Here is a 20,425-nt window from a genome sequence, read left to right as displayed (position 1 = left end):
ATCCTAGCCCTCCAGACTGATGCTCTGCTTACTGAGATGTACAACACCATTCTGAAATTGTTAAACTTTGCCTTAGTTCATATCCTAGGAACCTAGGTAATGAATTTCAACCCACTGAGTAAACACAGGCAAGCTATAGGTTAAAAGTTTACTTCAGTTTTGTTTTTAGTAGCTACAGAGCTGAGCCATGGAAGGCATATAGGATGGGAACTCAGAAGCCCTGGGTTAACCTCCATCATTCCTTGATCCTGGAATGGTCACTTAACCTCAGTACTCTCATCTGTAAAACGAGACAACAGCAAAAATCTCGTCAGCATTGTTGAGGCGATCAAAGGAGGTAATCAATATTCAGGACAATTCTGGGCAAAAACAGAATTGTACAGGTGGGGATTACTTATTATCTTTCTTACTGTTCGCTCATTTGGCACCTCTTTCACAGCGTTCACGGTACTGGATTCTCGGTGGCCACATTACCTTAGTTTTACAGGATTTCCCTAAGATGTACCGTGTTTAAACAATCCATGGTTGTTCGGTCGCTCAGTGGTATCCGACTCTTTACGATCCCATGGACTGCAGCATGCCAGACCTCTGTGCTCTTCACCATCTCCTGGACTTTGCTCAAACTTACGTCTATTGAGTTGATGATGCCATCCAACCATCTCGTCCTCTGTCGTCCCCTTCTCCTCCCTTCTTCAATCTTTTCCTGCATAAACAATTGATGGATCTAACTAATGTCCTTATTGGAAGATGAAGCAGTCACAGCTATGTGGTTTTGTGATCCAGCAAAGAAGAGCTGAATGGTTCAATTAGCTCCTTGAGGAGATACATGGTGCTTGAGATATGCCAAATAAGCAGCAGGCGACCTCCGTGAGGAGAAGAGGAGTCGGTCGACTTCTCGCGAAGACACGGCTTCCTGCAGAGCCAGATGCGGTGCGCGTTTTCCTCTTGCTCTTTCCCAACAGCAGTGCTCAGGGGGGATAAACTTTACTTAACCTAATTAATTTTAATCACAGCTTTCAAATCTCATACTGTGAAAAGAATTACAAATTGGAATACATTAATAGAAGCCATAGTTTATGCTGTAAGCTAATCATGAAATGTTCATTTACATTTTCTGCATGAGTTTGCAATTACCATTAAAATAAAATTCCGTATGTCCTTTTAAATTACCAAAATGTGAAGAGCAGATTGAGTCAGACCCATTTTTGTGCTAAATTACGAGAAGAATGTCTAAATTTCCAAGAATTAGACAGCTTCCTCCATGTGAGTTGCAGTGAGGAATGATTTCCAGTCATCTGCTCCAAGCTATTTCCATTTTTAAATAATAATCTTTTAAACGAATTGTGGAAACGTCTCACCTGCTTCAGTGAGTAGTCCTTTGAGTTTAGTACAAGGGAAAAATCATATATATATATGTATATATGCCTCTGTGTGTGTATATATTGGTGTACACACACACACGTTTGTATACATACATTGTTGTTTAGTCACTAATTTGTGTCCGCCTCTTTTGCGACCCCAGGGACTGTAGCCTGCCAGTTTTCTCTGTCCATGAATTTTTGGAGTTGATTGCCATTACCTCCTCCCAGGGATCTTCCCAACCCAGGGATCAAACCTGTGTCTCCTGCACTGCAGGCAGTTTCTTTACCTCTGAGCCAACAGGAAATCCCTGTATATATGCATACATGTCTATATATATATTAGGTGTATTTAGATCTATACATGGAAGTTTGCTTTTAGGTTCCATGTAGACTTTTATTTTATGGATGTATGAATGTAAGTAAATGCCGTCTGGTTCTTCAAAGGATGGAGGCAGTTTAGAGAAAACATAGAGGATATAAGAATAATAAAAACATTAATAAAGAGAATAGAATAGAATGGCAAGACTTGGGCAGGGTAATATCAGGGCTTCTCTGCATGGAGGACAGCAGTCTTTACCTCCTTCCACTTGCTGCACCTCGCTTGGTCCCGAGGCAGGCAGCACAGATGCTCTTGTCTCCCTTCCCAAGGTGAGAAGACGGAGAGTCAGTGAGGAGCAGAGTGGTTCTTTCAACTCCAGTCTGAGGCTCTTTGTATAGGAAGTCTCCTGGCATTTAGAAATATAATTTTTGAACCATGATAGCCCAACCAGGAGGAACCAGTGGCCATGAGCAGTGACCATGGGCAAGCAGCATTCTGATAGCTAAATATTTGTGACCGTAAAATGTTGGAGGGGGGTGAATGCTCCTCCATCACACTGTATGAAGCTTCAGCTCGTTCATTTAGCAACCTGGCTGGACTCCTGTAGACTTTGGTTTCCTGAGAATGAAATATCTCATTATGCCCGAGCATGTTCCTAGTATATCACTCACTGGTTCCATAGCAATGCACAGAAACAACACCCCAAAACAATAATAATAATAGCAACAGCAACTCCCAATTCCTGACTGCATGCTATGTTCAGACACTTTGTCAGATGGCAGTTCTTCCCATTTAGCGCTCTGTTTTCTTTTTTCTCAGGTACATATTCCAGTTCTGCCAAGATTTCTATTCAAGATGGCTTTAAGATGTCTACTAACCGGTTTGTCTACCTCTGCACCTACCAAGATCGCGAGGGCTGTGTTGGACACCTGGCTGGCCCACATGGAGGCAGATCTCCTTTAGGACCAAGAGGGCTGGGCCACTTTGTCCAAGAGCAGTCCCGTTCCTGATACCAGCTCTTCAGATGCTGGCTTCTCTTGACTGGCTTCCTCCTGGCCTGGCATTCATGGCTGACATCACTGGTTTTGGATTCAAATAATCGAAAGACCATACCCTGGGGCACAGAGCCTGGACCTCATTCATCATTAAAAGGACAGCGGACAGTGTTTGGTCCCCAAAAGACCTGGGTTTTCAGATCCTGCACACTGGGGTGTGAACTGTGGCTCCCCTGTGTATCCCCTGGGAGGTCGAGTGATCCCCTGAACTGCTCTGCACTTTCCCATCCTCATCTGTTCGCAGGGATTTATGGTCGGCTTTGCAATGGCTTTGGGTGAAGATGATTGTGATATCTGCATAAAGCAAAGACAGTCACTGAGCAGATGGTCTGTGTGCAGTGTCTGAGGCTCTGCCTGGGCCCTTGCCTAAGCTCCTGCTTCCTTTTCTTGTGCCCTTAGTGTCTTACTTAGCTCTTGTTAGGAGCTCTCTGGGCCTATTTTCTGAGCAAGTGCCAGTTCCAGCCCTCCATTTCTGCCTCCTTCCTCCCAACTTTCACTTTTTGATTCTAGGTCTGTGGAGCCAGCAGCCCTTTTAGACCAGAGGGTCTGGACTCCTGCCAGATGGGGCCCTGTGCCTGGTTGCAGTGAGGGACTGAACATCGTCCTCTGGAAATCTCTGCCCTGAGTTGAGGTCAGTGGCTCCCCAGTGGAGTCTAGGTTGGCATCAAGACTGGGCAACAAGTGCATTTGATCTCGCTACTCACATTGTGCCCCGTGGACCTGCAACACTGACATCACCTGGGAGCTGGTTAGAAATGCAGAATCCTGGGCCACTGAGTCAGAATCTGCATCTTGACAAGATTTCCAGGGATTCAAATGGACATCCAGGCTTGAGAAGCCCTGGATTGGATCCCCACGTTACCTCTACAGGAGAACTTGGGTTCTTCGTTTCAGGGTCACTGCTGGTGTCTGACTGATTTAGTCAGTCAAAATTAAAGTCAAACTTACCCATGCTGGAGTATTTTCATTCTTCTTTCCAGGATCTCTAAAGCAAATTTTTGATTCTCTTTCCCTGACACCCACAGATAATAAAGCATGTGTTATTCACTCAGTCGTGTCTGACTCTTTTGGGACCCATGGCCTGCCAGGCTCCGCTATCCATGGAATTCTCCAGGCAAGAATACTTGATTGGGTCTCCATTCCCTCTTCCAGGGAATTTTCCTAACCTAGGGGTTAAACCCAGGTCACCTGCATTGCAGGCAGATTCTTTACTGTCTGAGTCACCAGGGAAGCTCCACAGATAATATAAGATCCTGGCAACTTGCGTCAAGTTAACTAGCCTGTCCCCATGCCATCAGTGGAGTCTCTAGATGACACTCTAGGTCTTTCCTGTTATGGAGACACAATCGCACATACACCCAGAGAGGCATGCACACATACACAGGTGCATATATCTACACATACATGGACATATGTTGTCATGGACATACGTGCACACACACCAGAGCCCATGTGATTTTCCACCCCTGGACCTAGGCTTCTGCTATCCTTCTGCCTCAGTTATCCTTCATGCCCTCTTTTGATTTCATTTCATTCATCCTTTAAGTTTCATTGAAAGTGTCAACTCAGCCAGGGCCACCATTTGGCTCCTACAAGGCCCTGCAGAAGACTACGTGACGCTGTTTCTACTGTCTCCCCATTGCATTACAAAGTTTTGTTTGTGGCTTGCTCAGGTCCTGGAAACACTGAACGCAGTGAGGGCAAGGGCCAAATTGTATTTATTCATTTTTGTATCTCCAACTCTCAGCACAACATCAGGCACATTGTAGATGCCCCCGAAATGCCTACCCAATAAATGAAGTGGAAAAAAAGCTTAGCTTGTTCTGGTGGCTTGGTGTTTCCTCCTTTGAAGTTTAATCAGAATGAAATAAAATTACTGCAGACTCCAAGCGTTCGGGGAAAATTCTGTAAAACCTTGCAACCCAAGTGGAAAAAAACAGATCAAAGGGAAATTAGATGGCAATTTGTTCTTTAAAAAATTTCTGTGGTGGCATTTTAATTAAAGAATATTCTTTCTCACTGAAATTAGGAAACTCCCAGGGAAATACTTGGGATGGTAGAAAGTCCCTTCTTGAGTTTTTCACCAGCTATTACAGGACCCGCTCAGCTGCCTTGCTGAGGGAAAGCTTCGAGGGTGCAGCCCCAAGACACTCGGCACTTACCCAGTTCTCTGCACTTCCCACAGTTAAGCCTTTCGCCCCGACTCACGTGGTGGTTGAGGAGACTCAGTATAAATGACATGGCCAAGGCCACACAACTTGACCATCCCGAGCAGAGTCGAGTTTTGCATCCTTCTCCCACGTCAAGCAGTTTTTTCCCCCCAACAACCTCAGAGTGTAATCCCTTTTGACAAATATTGTACCTCAAACTCAAAGACTCTTCATAAGGCGACTGGATCAGTGTTTCCATTTGTCTTGGTGGCTCAGCAGTAAAGAATCCGCCTACCAATGCAGGGAACGCAGGTTCAATCCCTGAGTTGGGAACACCCCCTGGAGGAGGAAATGACAACCCGCTCCAGTATTCTTGCCTGGAAAATCATATGGAGAGAGGAGCCTGGTGGGCTTCAGTCTGTGGGGTCGCAAGAGTTGGACATAACTCGGCGACTAAGCAACACAAACCAGGCAAATGACTGAAACTCAGTTTAGACTTGTCAGCTTTTTACTTTGCTACTTAGGAATGCTAAGAAAATCTGTGATCTGAATAATGTTATAAATTTTGACATTTTTGGTTTTATTATTTGTATTTAGTTTTTGGCTTGTGGGATCATAGTTCCCCAACCAGGGACTGAACCTGGGTCATGGCAGTGAAAGCGTGGAGTCCTAACCACTGGACTACCAAGGAACTCCCGATATTGACATTTTAATCACCCCTGAATAAAGCTTAGCTTTTGAAAAATTGAATCCGTTTAGCTTCATGAAACACCCACCCCATGGTCATTTGTCTCATTTCACAGCAGAACAATGAAAACCAATAACAGTTTGGAGTCATGTTTGGGAGACATGGGCTCTGCCAAACTTTATTTGCTAGATCCACGCATTTTCTTGAAACCCCAATGCCAAGTCAGGGTGGCAGAAAACTGAGTAAAAGGCCACCAGCTGGCGTTCCACACCAGGTCAGTCATCTCCTTAGATGAGTGTGACGGAAGGCACAGCTCACTCAGGACATTACTTTTCTGGAGTCAGTGTGTCTGCCTTATGCTCCTGGGAACGAAGATGGAAACCTTGAAAGCCCTGAAGTGATTTTCCCTGATAGCTGTCAGTAGGATTAGATAAGCAAGAACCTACCTGAGATCTTTATCCCCTGGTGTACCCTCCTCTTATTTTGGCTTTGTCCACACAAGAAAAATAAAGATGATAATTTAATGTTAAGATGTGAATTTGGGGGATTATGTGCTAAGGGGAAATTTTTAAAAATAAACATAAACTCTATGTACATTATGAGAAAATTATGGAATAAAAAGTCTAAAAATGATTACTGTGATTGGTTGAAGATGGGGAATTGCAGACAGAGTTTTTTCTTTTATGTTTTCCAAGATTTTATTGTACTTATATCACTTTTAGAATTTAAAGTAATTTTGTAATTATAAAGAAATGAGAAAAACTGAAGAATTACGTCTTTACTGACTTAAAGGGATGTCAATGAAATATCCTAAAAGCAAGTAGCAAACTAATCAATGTGCTATAACAGGTTCTATTTTCCAAAGGTTATATTGGCATTGCCCCTCTGAAACCAGATGCATATAGCCAAGGACACTTTGATGTTCCATTGTAAATATGCCACATGCTATGCTCTCTTCTCTTGGAATGCTGCCCATAGAATTTAGCTGCCATGCTGTGAGGAAGCTCGAAGGCACAGCCCATGTGGAGAGCCCACATGTAGATGTTCTGGTCGACAGCCCAAGTAAGGATCCAACATCAGCTGCCAGACAGTTAAGTGAAGAAGCTTCCTTCCAGATGATTCCTGCTCCAGGCTTCGAGTCTTCCCAGACGAGGCCTCAGACACCATGGAGATGAGTCAACTGTCCCTTCTCTGCCTAGGTAAAGTTCCTGACTCATAGATTCCCTAATTCTAAGCATAGTTTTTTTTTTAAAGAATTTTTTTGGGGGCCACACTGCACATGGTAAGGGGGATCTCAGTTCCCTGATCAGGGATCAAATCCGCATGCACTGGACTGCCAGGGAAATCTCATCTAAGCATAATTACATGGTTACTTTATACCAGTAAGGTTTGGGGTTTGTTTTATAAGGAGTAAGTGTGTAGTATAATTCTTTTAGTAAAAGCAAACAGTCAAGAGCAAAAACAAAATCTCTATACATCTATACATACAAAACATCCATATATACAAAATACTCCTGTACATAAATATATATTGAACTAAAATTTTTATTGTGCTCAAATATGCATATTTGCATAAACATGCAAAAAATACCACTTTAACATGTACATTTTCATGGCATTAAGTGTGTTCACACTGTTGTATAATCATCATCACCATATATCTCTGGACCTTTTTTCTCTTCCCAAACTGAAATTTTGTACCAAGTTAACACTAACAGCTTCCCACGCCTGCCTCCTCTCAACCACCCTGCTATTAATACCTTCTCTTCATGAGGTACTCTAAGCACCTCATAAAAGTGGCTGCTAAGTCGCTTCAGACATGTCTGACTCTGTGTGACCCCGTAGACGGCAGCCTACCAGGCTCCTCCGTCCCTGGGATTCTCCAGGCAAGAACGCTGGAGTGGGGTGCCATTTCCTTCTCCAATGCATGAAAGTGAAAAGTGAAAGTGAAGTTGCTCAGTCGTGTCTGACTCTTCGAGTCTCCATGGTCTGCAGCCCACCAGGCTCCCCCGTCCATGGGAGTTTCCAAGCAAGAGTACTGGAGTGGGTTGCCATTGCCTTCACCTCATAGAAGTGGAATTATACATTATTATGGCTCGCTTCGATCACTTATGTCTTAATTGTGTCACAGTTTCCTTCCTTTTTAAGGCTGAATAATATTCCATTGTATGTATATACCACACTGGTTTATCCATTCATCCTTTGATGGATATTACTGTTGCTTCCATCTTTTAGCTATTGTAAATACTGTTGCTATGAACACAGGTATGCAAACATCTTTTCAGGTCTGTTTCCAACTGTTTTGGGGATATACTCAGAAGTGGAATTGTTGGATCATGTGGTAATTCTGTTTGAGGAAGTATCATACTATCATTTTCATGATGGCTGCACCATCAGTGTTTAAAGTTCCCAATTTCTTCACATCTTCAGTAATACTAATTTTTTAAAAAAATAATATCTATCCTTGACCTGAATTTCCCTAATGATTAGTGATGGTGAACATTTCATGTGCCTATTGGTCATTTGTATACATTTTTTAGACAAATAGCTATTTAAGTCCTTTGCCCAATTTTTAAATTAGTTTTTTTTTTGTTTGTATATATTGCTTGTATATATATGTATATATACAAACATATGAAGAGGCTAAAGGCAGAGAAAAGCAATCAATGGCCTGTTACCTCAATGGGTATTTGTTGCTGATAGAAGACCAGGAAAAGTGAGTCCTCTTTGCCTTTTATGTCATGTACTGAGGGTTTCACTTGTCATAGCACGTGTCACTATTTGAATAAAGAAAAAAAAAAGAAACTACCAATAAAATGTCATTTTGCCCAAATGTCTCAAAATCTCTGACTTAAGGTTTAATAGTACAGCCAAGAAAACAAGTCCTGAGCTGACCCTCCAAGCTTATTTCATTGGGAAGATTTTAATGAGAAGAAAACTTCCCTTCATTGTTCCAGTCGCAAATGCTTGGCCCGCCTTTTCCCTCCCCTCCCACCTCCTCCCTTCTGGAACATGCTTAGATCAGGAGAGGAGGCCGTCTCTCTTTAAAGAGACTATTTGTTTCCATGGTAACTTGCCTTCTTCAATTTCAGAGTTGTAAACTGGGAAATTCTATTAAAGGCTTATCCAGGCAGTTGGTTTTGAAATGGTGTCTGATATTAGCTGTTTGCTTCGTTCACCTTTGCTGCCCAGTAATCTTTTGAATTTGGTGATTCTATCAAATGGAGGAAGTAAAATGAAACAATATGAAGCTGATTATAATCGGTGTGACTGGCCCTGCTGTGCACACTCCTCAGGACCTGTGAGCTGCCTGGGCGTCTGGGGTCTGTGTGACCCAGGCACACCTCTGCACTGGTGTCCGGCATCGGAGCCTGGCACGCGAGAAGAGGTGCTGGAAGAGACCCCGTGAGGTCAGCTGAAGAAATGGAAAGCAGCTCTGTTATCAAAAATGACTTTGATTGTTAATTTCAAGTCTTATCTCTGAGATTCTGATACGGGCACGTGGAGTTGATTATACCCCTTCCGTGAAAGCCGCTGCAGTTCAAATACGTGCAATAAAGCAAGTAACCAAATTACCTGAGGCTGATGATTTAAATTTTTCCAGTAGCATCTATGCTTATAAAGCTTCATTTATTGTCTCTGGTTGTGTTTGGGTTTTGTTGACCAGTGTGATTGATATACATGAAATCTATATGGTTTTTAATCTCTTTAGCTACTCAAATAAATGACACTTAAAACAGTTTACAAGTATAGAAAATTCTTCCAATAGCTCTTTCCCTTCTCAGGAAATCCAGCTATTTTACTCCTTTTGAAAGCAATTTCATTTGATTATAGGAAAAATAACATTCTATTGGTTTTCCTTTGTTAAAAAAGCTAATTGCTGATTAATAGTTTAGCTCCAGCTTTTGAACAAATTTGTAAAGAATATTTAGATTGGGATGATGAAAAATCTTTGGAGATGGGTAATGGTGAGGTTGTATAATAATGTGAATAGACTGAATGCTACTGAACTGTACACGTAGAAATGGTTAAAAATGGTAAACTTTGTAATGTATGTTTTACCCCAATGAAAATAATATTGAAAATTTCCAATTTTCAAAACTGGAAAATTTTCCAATTGGAAATATCTCTGTAATTGCTAAAGAAGTGCACATTAAGCAAAACAATCATACCTCAGGATCCTAGCTTTCCCCCCCAACTTACTTAAAAAAAAACAAAAACACTAAAATTTGGATACATTTAAGGTATAACACTTGATGTCTTTTCCTATAAGAAAATAGGAAAAGGAAATACAAATTTTATTATTATTTTTTTTTAAGTAAGTTGGGGTCGGGGGGAAAGCTAGGATCCTGAGGTATGATTGTTTTGCTTAATGTGTACTTCTTTAGCAATTACAGAGATATTTCCAATTGGGAAATTTTCCAACTTTGAAAATTGGAAATTTTCAATATTATTTTCATTGTGGTAAAATATACATTACAAAGTTTACCATTTTAAACCATTTCTAAGTGTACAGTTTGGTAGCATTCAGTCTATTCTCATTATTGAACAACCTCACCACTACCCGTCTCCAAAGATTTTTCATCATCCTAATCTGTGGCAAATAGATGGAGAAACAGTGAGAGACTTTATTTTGGGGTGCTCCAAAATCACTGCAGATGGTGACTTCAGCCATGAAATAAAAAGACACTTACTCCTTGGAAGAAAAGTTATGCCCAACCTACACAGCATATTAAAAACAAGAGACATTACTTTGCCAACCAAGGGTCATCTAGTCAAGGCCATTGTTTTTCCAGCAGTCATGCATGGATGTGAGAGTTGGACTATAAAGAAAGCTGAGCGCCAAAGAATTGATGTTTTTGAACTGTGGTGTTGGAGAAGACTCTTGAGAGTCCTTTGGACTACAAGGATATCCAACCAGTCCATCAGGAAATCAGTCCTGAATGTTCATTGGAAGGACTCATGTTGATGCTGAAACTCCAATACTTTGGCCACCTGATGCAAAGAGCTGACTCATTGGAAAAGACCCTGATGCTGAGAGAAGGTGAGAGGAGGAGGGGATGACAGAGAAGGCAAGAGGAGAAGGGAACAACAGAGGATGAGGTGGTTAGATGGCATCACCAACTCAATGGACATGAGTTTGAGTAAACTCCAGGAGTTGGTGATGGACAGGGAGGCCTGGCGTGCTGCAGTCCATGGGGTTACAAAGAGTGGGACACGACTGAGTGACTGAACTGAACTGAACTTGATTTCTTACTGTACGTGTATACTGTGAAATGATGATTATAATAAAGCTAACACATTCGTCACCTCACATAGTTACCATTTTCTTTTTTCGTGGTGAGAACTCTTAAGATCTATCTTCTTAGTGAATTTCAAGTAAACAATACAATATTATGTATAGTCACCATTCTATACATGCCATCTTCATATCTTACTCATCTTAACCTGAAAGTCTCTATCCTTTGACCAACATCTCCTGATTCCCCCTCCCAGCTTACCCCAAGGCCCTGGCAACCACCATCCTACCCTTGCTTCTGTGAGTTTGACTATTTTATATTCCACATATAGGAGGGTATTTGAGGTATTTGCCTGTATCTCTGGCTCATTTATGGGCTTCTCAGGTGGCTCAGATGTAAAGGATCCACCTGCAGTGCAGGAGACACAAGTCTGATTCCTAGGTTGGAAAGATCCCCTGGAGAAGGGAACGGCTACCCACTCCAGCATTCTTGCCTGGAGAATTCCATGGACAGTTGCTTAGTATAATGTCCTTTGGGTTCACCTAAGGTTTAACCTGTCCATCCTAAAGGAGATCAGTCTTGGGTGTTCAGTGGAAGGACTGATGCTAAAGCTGAAACTCCAATACTTTGACCACCTCATGCGAAGAGTTGACTCATTGGAAAAGACCCTAGTGCTGGGAGGGATTTGGGGCAGGAGGAGAAGGGGATGACAGAGGATGAGATGGCTGGATGGCATCACCGACTCGATGGACATGAGTTTGAGTAGACTCCGGGAGTTGGTGATGGACAGGGAGGCCTGGCGTGCTGCGATTTGTGGGGTCGCAAAGAGTCAGACACGACTGAGCGACTGAACTGAACTGAATTGATGCTATTGCAAGTGGCAGAGTTTCTTTTTTTTCCAGGCCTGAATAATATTCCATTACACACACACACACACACACTTATCCATTTGTTGATAGGCACATACTTAGCTTGCTTCTGTGTTTTGGATACTGTGAATAATGCTGCCATGAACTTGTGAGTCTAAGTATCTTCTTGAGATTCAGGCTCCTCATTTTCTATGATTTCCTTCATCTTTAGACTACTGAGAAAATCCCAAATTTCAGTTTATCATCTTCAGTTTTGAGGCATTTTGAATGCTTTCCAAATCATGAAAGGTAATAAAAGTACTATGTTTGGTAGCCCTTATCTCTAGAGATATTTTTTAATTTCTTTGTTGCCAATTCTTGCCCTGGAAGAATTTGCTGTCTCACCAGGGTCATCAAAGAACATGAACCACCCAGAATTATAAAGGATCTCTGCAGTCCACACATCTGTCCTACCAGAGCAGGCTTCCCTATCCCTCCATCTCAGGCAAGTGAACATTCAGGGTTGGCCTGATCACTCCCAGTGATGAGTGGCTTTCGACCCCAGGCTGCCCATTCCACATGTGTCAGTCTCACTTACTACATGTTCAGTCAACAGTATGTTCTCACTTTGTGCTGAGCACTGGGTATACCAAAGGAAACAACGTGGACATGGTCCTGCTCTAGCTTTCGTGAGAATGTTCTTCTTTTAGGCTGAAACCTGTCCCCTCAACTTGTGCCCATTTGTTCAAGTTATGTCTGCAGAGTCACAAGGAATGTTCTGGCATCATTTACTGGGTGACTGCCATGGGCAGCCTGGTGCTAAGATCCCTGGCAGCTTTGTTTCTTTTACCCATCAAAGGAATCCTTTGAGGCAGGAACTACTTTACCACTGAAGGAACTAAGACTTAAAAGGTTAAGTATCTTGCCTAAGATCATGCAGCTATTATCTGTTTCTCCATTCAGATCCACTCATTCATATTCATTCATTCATCAAACACTGGTTAAGAATCTACTGTGCAACTGGCAATATGAAAAAAACCTGGAAGCTGTCCTTACAGAACTCAGCCCAGTGGGGGAAGATAAACAGACAGCTACAATGCAGCTGCTGGGCTGTGTGAAACAGCTGCATGGGTTCCCAGGGTAATGTCAGCATGCAGCAAAGTATCTCACCTGGTCCACGGCTCCAGATGAACACAGCTCCTGTTGCTCTCTGCCACATCCTTGGCCCCTCTGATCCATCCACCGCCTGCATCCACAGTGGTCTGTTTACATTGTGAATCAGTTTTGTCACACGCACTCATTTCTTTGTTAGGTCAACAAGTATGTTTTAGGGCCTACTTCATTAGTATTTGGGGACACGGTCTGTAGTGATACGATCAGGACATTTACAGAGCTTGCATGATAGGTAAGAAACAGATACAAGGAGATGCATAGGATGATTTTTAAAAAACATGACTGCCATGGAAAATACTTTTGATATTTCCTCAAAAAGTTAAGCAGAGAATTCCCAGATGAGCCAGCAATCCCACTCCAAGGTATACACCCCCAAAAGCTGAAAATAGGCAGTCAAACACTTATACATGAAAGTTCATAGCAGCATTGTTTGCAATAGTCAAGAGGCAGAAACAACTCCAGTGCCCATCAATCGATGAACAGTAGTGTGTCGCTCGGTCGAGTCCGACTCTTTGGGACCCCACAGATTGTAGCCCACCAGGTTCCTCTGTCCATGGGATTCTCCAGGTAAGAATACTAGAGTGGTTTGCCATTCCCAGGGGGTCTTCCTGACACAGGGATTGAAATTGGGTCTCCTGCATTGCAGGTAGATTCTTTACCATCTGAGCTACAGGGAAGTCCTTAATAGATGAATAGAGAAACAAAATACAGGGTATCTATGAGGTGAAGTCGCTCAGTCGTGTCCGACTCTTTGCGACCCCATGGACTGTAGCCTACAAGGCTCCTCTGTCCATGGAATTTTCCAGGCAAGAGTACTGGAGTGGGTTGCCATTTCCTTCTCCAGGGGGTCTTCCCGAGCCAGGCATCGAACCTGGGTTGCCTGCATTGCAGGCAGACACTTTACCATACCATCTGAGCCACCAGGGAAACCCCGTATCTATGACATCACGACATTGCATTATTATATTTAGTCATGTAAAAGAATGAAGTGCTGATAGATGCTGCAACATGGGTGAAACTCAAAAACATGCACAGTGAAAGAAGTGAGACACAAAAGGTTACATATTGTGATTCCTTTTACATGAAATATACAGATGTGTAAACCCAGAGATAGAAAACAGATTGTGGTGGCCAGGGGCTGGGAGCAGGGAAGAACAGGAAGTGACTGCCTCATGGGTGCACGGCTCTCTTTTGAGGTGATGGAAACGTGTTGGAATTAGAGATGGGGATTGCACAACACTGTGAATGCCACTGAACTGTAAAGCCAAGGTGGTTAATTTTCATTATGTGAATCTCACTTCCAGAAAAAAAAAAAAAAGGCACAGCAAAGGAGTCTACTTTAGACTGAGGCTAAGGATTCGCCGAGGAAGTATGGGACATTCACTGCTACTGTCCGGAGACTGTGATCTCAAGGTTGGTGGAGTAAATCATCCAGGTAATTCCCATCCTCCTGACGTGTGGGCCCTCTAGCACCATTTTCACATGATGCTTCCACACGTTAGGTCCTCACACAGAGTCCTATGCAGGAAGGATGGAAGGAACAAAGGCTGCTTCCTTCCAAGCCTCTGTCTGGAAAAGAGAAAGCCTTTTCAGGAGCTCCTCAGCAGTCTTCCTGCCACTGCCCCTTGGTCTCATGTAGGCACTCAGCCACTCCAAGTGGTAAATGGAGCTTGAAATGCAAATCTTGTGTTTCCAGTTAATGCAAAGAGACAGGCAATGGAGAAGCACGGTGGAGACAGTGGTTGGTGCACATCTTTTTTATATATATTTCCTTTTTATATAAACCTTTTCCCCTTTTGCTTTTCCCTTAATTTGAGCAACATCCTAGAAGCCCTTCCCTTTTCCTTCTCAGGTGTAACTTAAATTGCTTTGGCTCTTGTAGGAAAAAAAATGATATTGATGTTCTCAGAGGTCTACAGCTCACTCCTTCGAGACTGGCTAATCTTGACTCTTTTAAGGTCAGGTGTTTTACCCAGGAGCTGAATCACAACTCGTGGCACATCCATGGATGGGCAAGTGGCAGCCTGAGACAAGACTAACCTACATGCCACTCCCCTTGTCTTGGAAAACTGTCAAGTCCTCAGAGGCCAAGGAGGGTCAATTTCAGGCAGTTGAGTTCTTTACTTATGCCTTCTCCCTCCTCTCCCCAATCCATGTTCTTGGACAAAAAAGTCCAAGGATACAATAAAAAAAGAAGTATGTAACTGTACAGCAGGAAGAATTTTCTTATATGCTAAGGAGTCTGGAATGCTAAAAGGATAAGTTCTCCCCTCTGCTCTAAAAGAGGGCTTCCTGGTGGCTCAGACAGTAGAGAATCCACCTGCAATGCAGGAGACCTGGGTTCAACCCCTGTGTTGAGAAGACCCCCTGGAGAAGGGAATGGCAACCCACTCCAGTACTCTGACCTGGAGAATACTATGGACAGAGGAGCCTGTGGGCTACAGCCCAATGGGGTAGCAAAGAATCAGACATGACTGAGCGACAAACACAAAAACACAGTCTAAAATGGTCCAGAAAACAGCTGAGCAAGAGGGACACTTTAGAGTCCTCTGACCTGGAGGTCCTCAGTCTTCAGGGGATGCCGAAATATAGACCAGTGTGCACCTCGGGGAAAAATATAAGGGCCATTGGGCATTTTCAGCCACAAGTGTTGTGTGTCAGTCGCTTAGTTGTGTCTGACTCTTTGTGACCCCACGGACTATAGCCAGCCAGTCTCCTCTATCCATGGAATTCTCAAGTCAAGAATACTGGAGTAGGTTGCCATTCTCTTCTCCAGGGGATCTTTCAGATCCAGGGATCAAACCGTCTCCTACATTGCAGGGAGATTTTTTTTTTTTTTTTTAACCATCTGAGCCACCAGGGAAGCCCATCTTTCAGCCACATAATGAATCAAAAAGTTTGTTTCTGCCCTTTCTGAAGAAGCTATTGGATAACATACGTTAGCAAAATGAGGGTGTAAACCATAAAACAGACAGACATGAAGTCCAGGAAACAGAGATCTAGCCCAGGAAAGTAGTGATGGAGGGGACCAAAGATGACAGCTCAGCAGCAGCTTGGAGAGCACCAAGCTGGTCAGGAGCTGGTCCTGAACTCAGGGAGACTGATGGCTCTACAGGGGACACAGACCTGGCCACTGTGCTTGAGAATATGAAAGATTACTGATGGCTGTGGGTGACATACCTGTTCGAAGTATGTAAAGGTGATAAACCTATAAGGCAAAAGAAAAATAGTACTAGGAGAAACATGGTTTTCAGAGAAAGGCAATATAGTTACAGTCATACTTTACTTGGCTCAACAGTGAATTCTAGTTACATGGCCACAATAATGTAATAGTGGCAGATTTAAAATTGAGATCGACTATTTTTGGAAGAAGTAGAGGAGATTGAGAGATGTGCCTGTGTTAGCTAAATCCTGGCTAACGTGAGATGAAGCCAGAATTTTGGAATGCAAATTTGATAAATCAAGAAATAGTAGTATATTACTTACAAATGTGGGGCAGAGAAAAGGGGTCGAGAGCGGGGGTGGGGCAGCAGCTGCTCATTTTGTAGAAGATAAATGTGATGTAAAGCTATGTGGACTTTCAAGGATTACATAAAAAAAAATTCATCTTTAAAAATGCATTTTAAAAGTCAGGCAAATGGTAGATTTACTTGCTGTGGTGGCATTCTGCTTCTTCGCTCTGAGGATTCTTGCCCTCTGACCTGTAGCCCTGACACCTTGGATGTGCTCTCCAGTAATGACCCTTAATGGGTAGAAGTAGAGGAGGTGTCAGCGTTTAAAGGACTGGCTCTGCCCGCTTGTTAAGCAGAGCTAAGTTCTGAGGAATTTTAATTAAGCTCAAATTGGGAAAGAAGGGGAGGGGTTGGGAGAAGAGACGAAAATCCGTTCCTTGTTCTAGCATCCTTGTCGTATGTTACTACTTACAAAGGAGTGAGCCGCCCTACTCTGCTACCATGGGGAAATTACCCTATGTAAATACGATCCTCGGATTACAAGAGGTCCCCGAATGCTCCCAGTGATTAGTGTTCAACTTCATCTTTAGGGATTAGTATTTATGCCAAGTTAATAACTGAAAGGATATTCCGTAAATGACTCATTTAGTCATAGTGTACATTTATGGTTTTACACAAATAATCACTACAATTTATGGTGATTAGAGTATTAAGTTCAATTTCCACTTATGTTTGGAGGCAGTTTTTTTCCCCTCAGCATCCCTCGGGTTTAATACAGCGAGACTTAGAGTTGTTTGCACGTTGTTGTGTGGCAATGCTGCCCTGCCATTTGATCTGAGACTCTTCCCATTGTGCGGGGCTTGCCAACACATCCTGAGAACAGAGCAGCAGTGATCTGCCCTCAGCCCAGGTTCTCCCTACAGTCCCAGAGCTCTTCCAAGTGGAATCTGACTTTGACTTTCATTCCCAGGATGTGTTATTGCTGTTCAGTCGTCAAGTCAGTCGTAGCTTAGTTGTGTCCAACTCTGTGACTCCACGGACTGTATCCCGCCAGGCTTCTCTGTCCATGGAATTTTCCAGGCAAGAATACTGGACTGGGTTGCCATTTCCTTCTCCAGGGGTCTTCTCGACCCAGGGATCAAACCCACATCTCCTGCGTTGCAGGCGGGTTCTTTCCCACTGAGCCACCAGGGAAGCCCTCCCAGGATATTTACTGATTCCTAATCAAGGTAACATTTTTTTAAAGGACTGTGGAGAATTTATGGAAACAACGGTGCAACTATAAATGAGAGGATTTAGAATATTTTTCTGAAAGAAGGAATCTACAAATACACATTCAATTCTATTTTCCCAACATTTGAGATCATTCTCTTATCAGCACCTGAGGTATATAATGTGATGGATGCTATGAATTTAGCCCTAGCAGAGAATGGGAAAGGTAATACTATATACAGAGATAACAGGCATTCAGAATTGGATCCAGGCCATTCCTGTGTTTATGAATGAAGAAACTTGGGGCTCAGTCTCCTCTCTCCCAAGAGTCTCCCAACAGAAGGGTGGCATCTGGCCAGGACCAGAGGCAGTCTGCCTCCCAGGTCTCCATCATCCCCTCCCACAGTCAGCTACACCCCTCCCATTTTCAGGCTCCAAGGCAAAGCTCATTTGATGACTACAGTACCTTTCCCTGAATCCACGGGCAATCAGATGAATGCTGATAAAAGAGAAAGCAGAAATGCACTTACCATATCACACCATCTATAGCTGGCATGCCTATCTTGGAATTATGAATAGCACAAACTGGAGATTATTATGTCAATAGTCTGACCTTGTCCCTGTTACTTCAGCTCTTTTCTTTTTCCTCCTTTTCTTTACACTAAAAAAAAAAAAAAAAAATTCACTTAAAAAATAGATGGCTTGGGACTTCCCTGGAGGTCCAGTGGTTTAGACTCTCTGCTTCCAATGCAGGGAATACCGGTTCAATCCCTGGTTGGGTAACTAAGATCCCACATGTCATGCAGCACAGCCAAAACATTAAAAACAAAACAAAACAACAAACAGATGGCTATTCACCAAGGAAAAGTAAAAAGAAGCATATCTACATGCTTTTGAAGTCAGTTTGTAGAGGGCAGTCCTAAGGGATGAGATGTTATGTTTTAGAGGATAATAAAATGTCTCTTTCCTGACAACCAGCAGAATAAGAGAATTTGGGACAAGAGTGGTTAAGGAAATCTTTTAAGTAACAAGCAGCAGTCTGGCTATTTTTAAGTGTAAAACAAGACCTTTGCTTCCTTAAAAAGCCGAAGCACTGTGTGTGCAGGGGAGGGGGGGCAGGTTTGACTGTTCCGTGTTAGTGACTATGCCTCTTGCTCTCATATGGAACAGTTTGCTGAGATGCAGCCTGCTTACACTGTAGACCAACCACCTCCACATCTATCACAGGATGGTATTTAAGGGAAAGGCAGGTTTTTTGGATCCTAAAATGAAGTTCCAGGGGACAGTTACAGGAATGTTTAAACATTTCATGTAGCAAAACTGGCTCAGGTACTATTAATAGTTTGTCTAGCAAGAACAGAAAATAAATGCCGAATTCTTGTACTTTTTGATTTACAGACCTGGCCAAAGACTGCAGCATTTCCCCCTTACCCACAGTTTTGCTTTCTGGTTACCCAAAGTCAACCACAGCCCCAAAGAATTAAATAGGAAATTTTAGAAATAAACAATTCATTAGTTTTACACTTCGAGCTATTCTGAGTACTGTGAAGAAATTTTGTGATGTCCTGCCAGGGAATTGAGCATCTATCCTTCTGGTGTTCCCATGGTGACACTGGTCACTTAACAGTCATCACCTTTGTTGGATTGACAGTTGTGGTATCGCAGTACTTGTGTTCAAGGAACCTTTATTTTACTTAATAATCGCCCCCACATGCAAGAATAGTGATGCTGGCAATTTGGATATGTCAAAGAGAAACTATAAACTGCTTCTTTTAAGTGAAAGGGTGAAAGCTCTTGACTTAATAAGGAAAAAAATATCATATGCTGAGATGGCTAAGATCTATGGAAGAAATTAATCTTCTACCTGTGAAACTATAAAGAAGGGAAAAAATTTGAACTAGCATGGTAAAGTGCATAGCTAAGATGGAAGAGCAACAAATTTGTAAAATAAGGTATTTTGAGAGAAACCACATTCAATGAACTATTATTACAGTATATTGTAATAACTGTACTATTTTATTATTAGTGCCAATATTCTGTGTACAACAGACAAAGTAAACTTTGTGAAAGGGTCCAGTACCACCCGCAGTTTCAGGCATCTACTGGGGAACTTGGAACATCCCCTGCACATGATCTCTTGGATTTTAATATAGTCACAGAAGTTAGTATCATGTAGTTTTAACTGTGATAGCTGGCATGGCCAATACTGGAAAATGCAGACTCATCTGAAGTCTTAGAAATGGGGAGACTATCCCGAAGGATCATTAAAACTAAGGGATCTCTCATGCTCATCATATTTTAAACTATTTTTGTAGGAAACACTGAAAGTCAGAAGGGGTCTAGTGTGTGTGTGACGAAGAAATATCACCATTTTCTCTTCAACCATAGTTATGTCCATTTCCAGGTTTCTTCAGTCTCTAATTTGGTCAATGTATCAACCAATGATTAATACAGCCATTCCTATAATTAAAGAAGAGTCACGTATCCACAGAGAGAAAATAAGCAATAAATGTAACTTCATTCTGTGAACTGCTTTTGACTTCCAGAAGATAAATAGTCAGCATTTGCTCAGTAATTTCTGGTGCTTTCAAGGCAATTATCCTGCTGCCTTATGGCATCTGTAAGATATTGCTGACCATTAAATTACAGGATGAAGAATGCTTTTCACCACTTGGAAATGTAAAAGCACCATGAAACTCAGATAACATTGTTTCTCAGAAAAATTTCACTGAAAAAACTGACATGAAGGGACTTCCCTGGTGGTCCAGTGGCCAAGACTGTGCTCCCAATGCAGGGGGCCTGGGTTCTATCCCTAGTGTGGGAACTAGATCCCACAGGCCGCAACCAGAGATCTCATGTGCTCTAACTGACATTTGGCACAGTCAGATAAATAATTAAACAAAAAAATATTAAAAAAAAAACTGACA

At 42.5% G+C, this 20,425-nt stretch overlaps 1 long non-coding RNA gene across 1 annotated transcript; it reads right to left on the bottom strand.

Moving 5' to 3' along the window:
- Window positions 1-13,892: 13,892 nt before the first annotated feature.
- LOC120862715 lies at window positions 13,893-17,318 on the bottom strand. Its single transcript, XR_005720832.1, has 3 exons — window positions 16,485-17,318; window positions 16,015-16,042; window positions 13,893-14,403 (listed from the first exon to the last, which is right to left on the bottom strand). It is a non-coding gene; the product is annotated as an uncharacterized LOC120862715 (long non-coding RNA).
- Between the last annotated feature and the right edge of the window lie 3,107 nt (window positions 17,319-20,425).

This window comes from Oryx dammah, unplaced genomic scaffold, assembly GCF_014754425.2.
Source record: "Oryx dammah isolate SB20612 unplaced genomic scaffold, SCBI_Odam_1.1 HiC_scaffold_4, whole genome shotgun sequence".
In the NCBI taxonomy this organism is placed as follows: domain Eukaryota; kingdom Metazoa; phylum Chordata; class Mammalia; order Artiodactyla; family Bovidae; genus Oryx; species Oryx dammah.
Note: the sequence above shows the minus strand (reverse complement) of the source record. Positions and strands in the feature narration are given on the sequence as shown.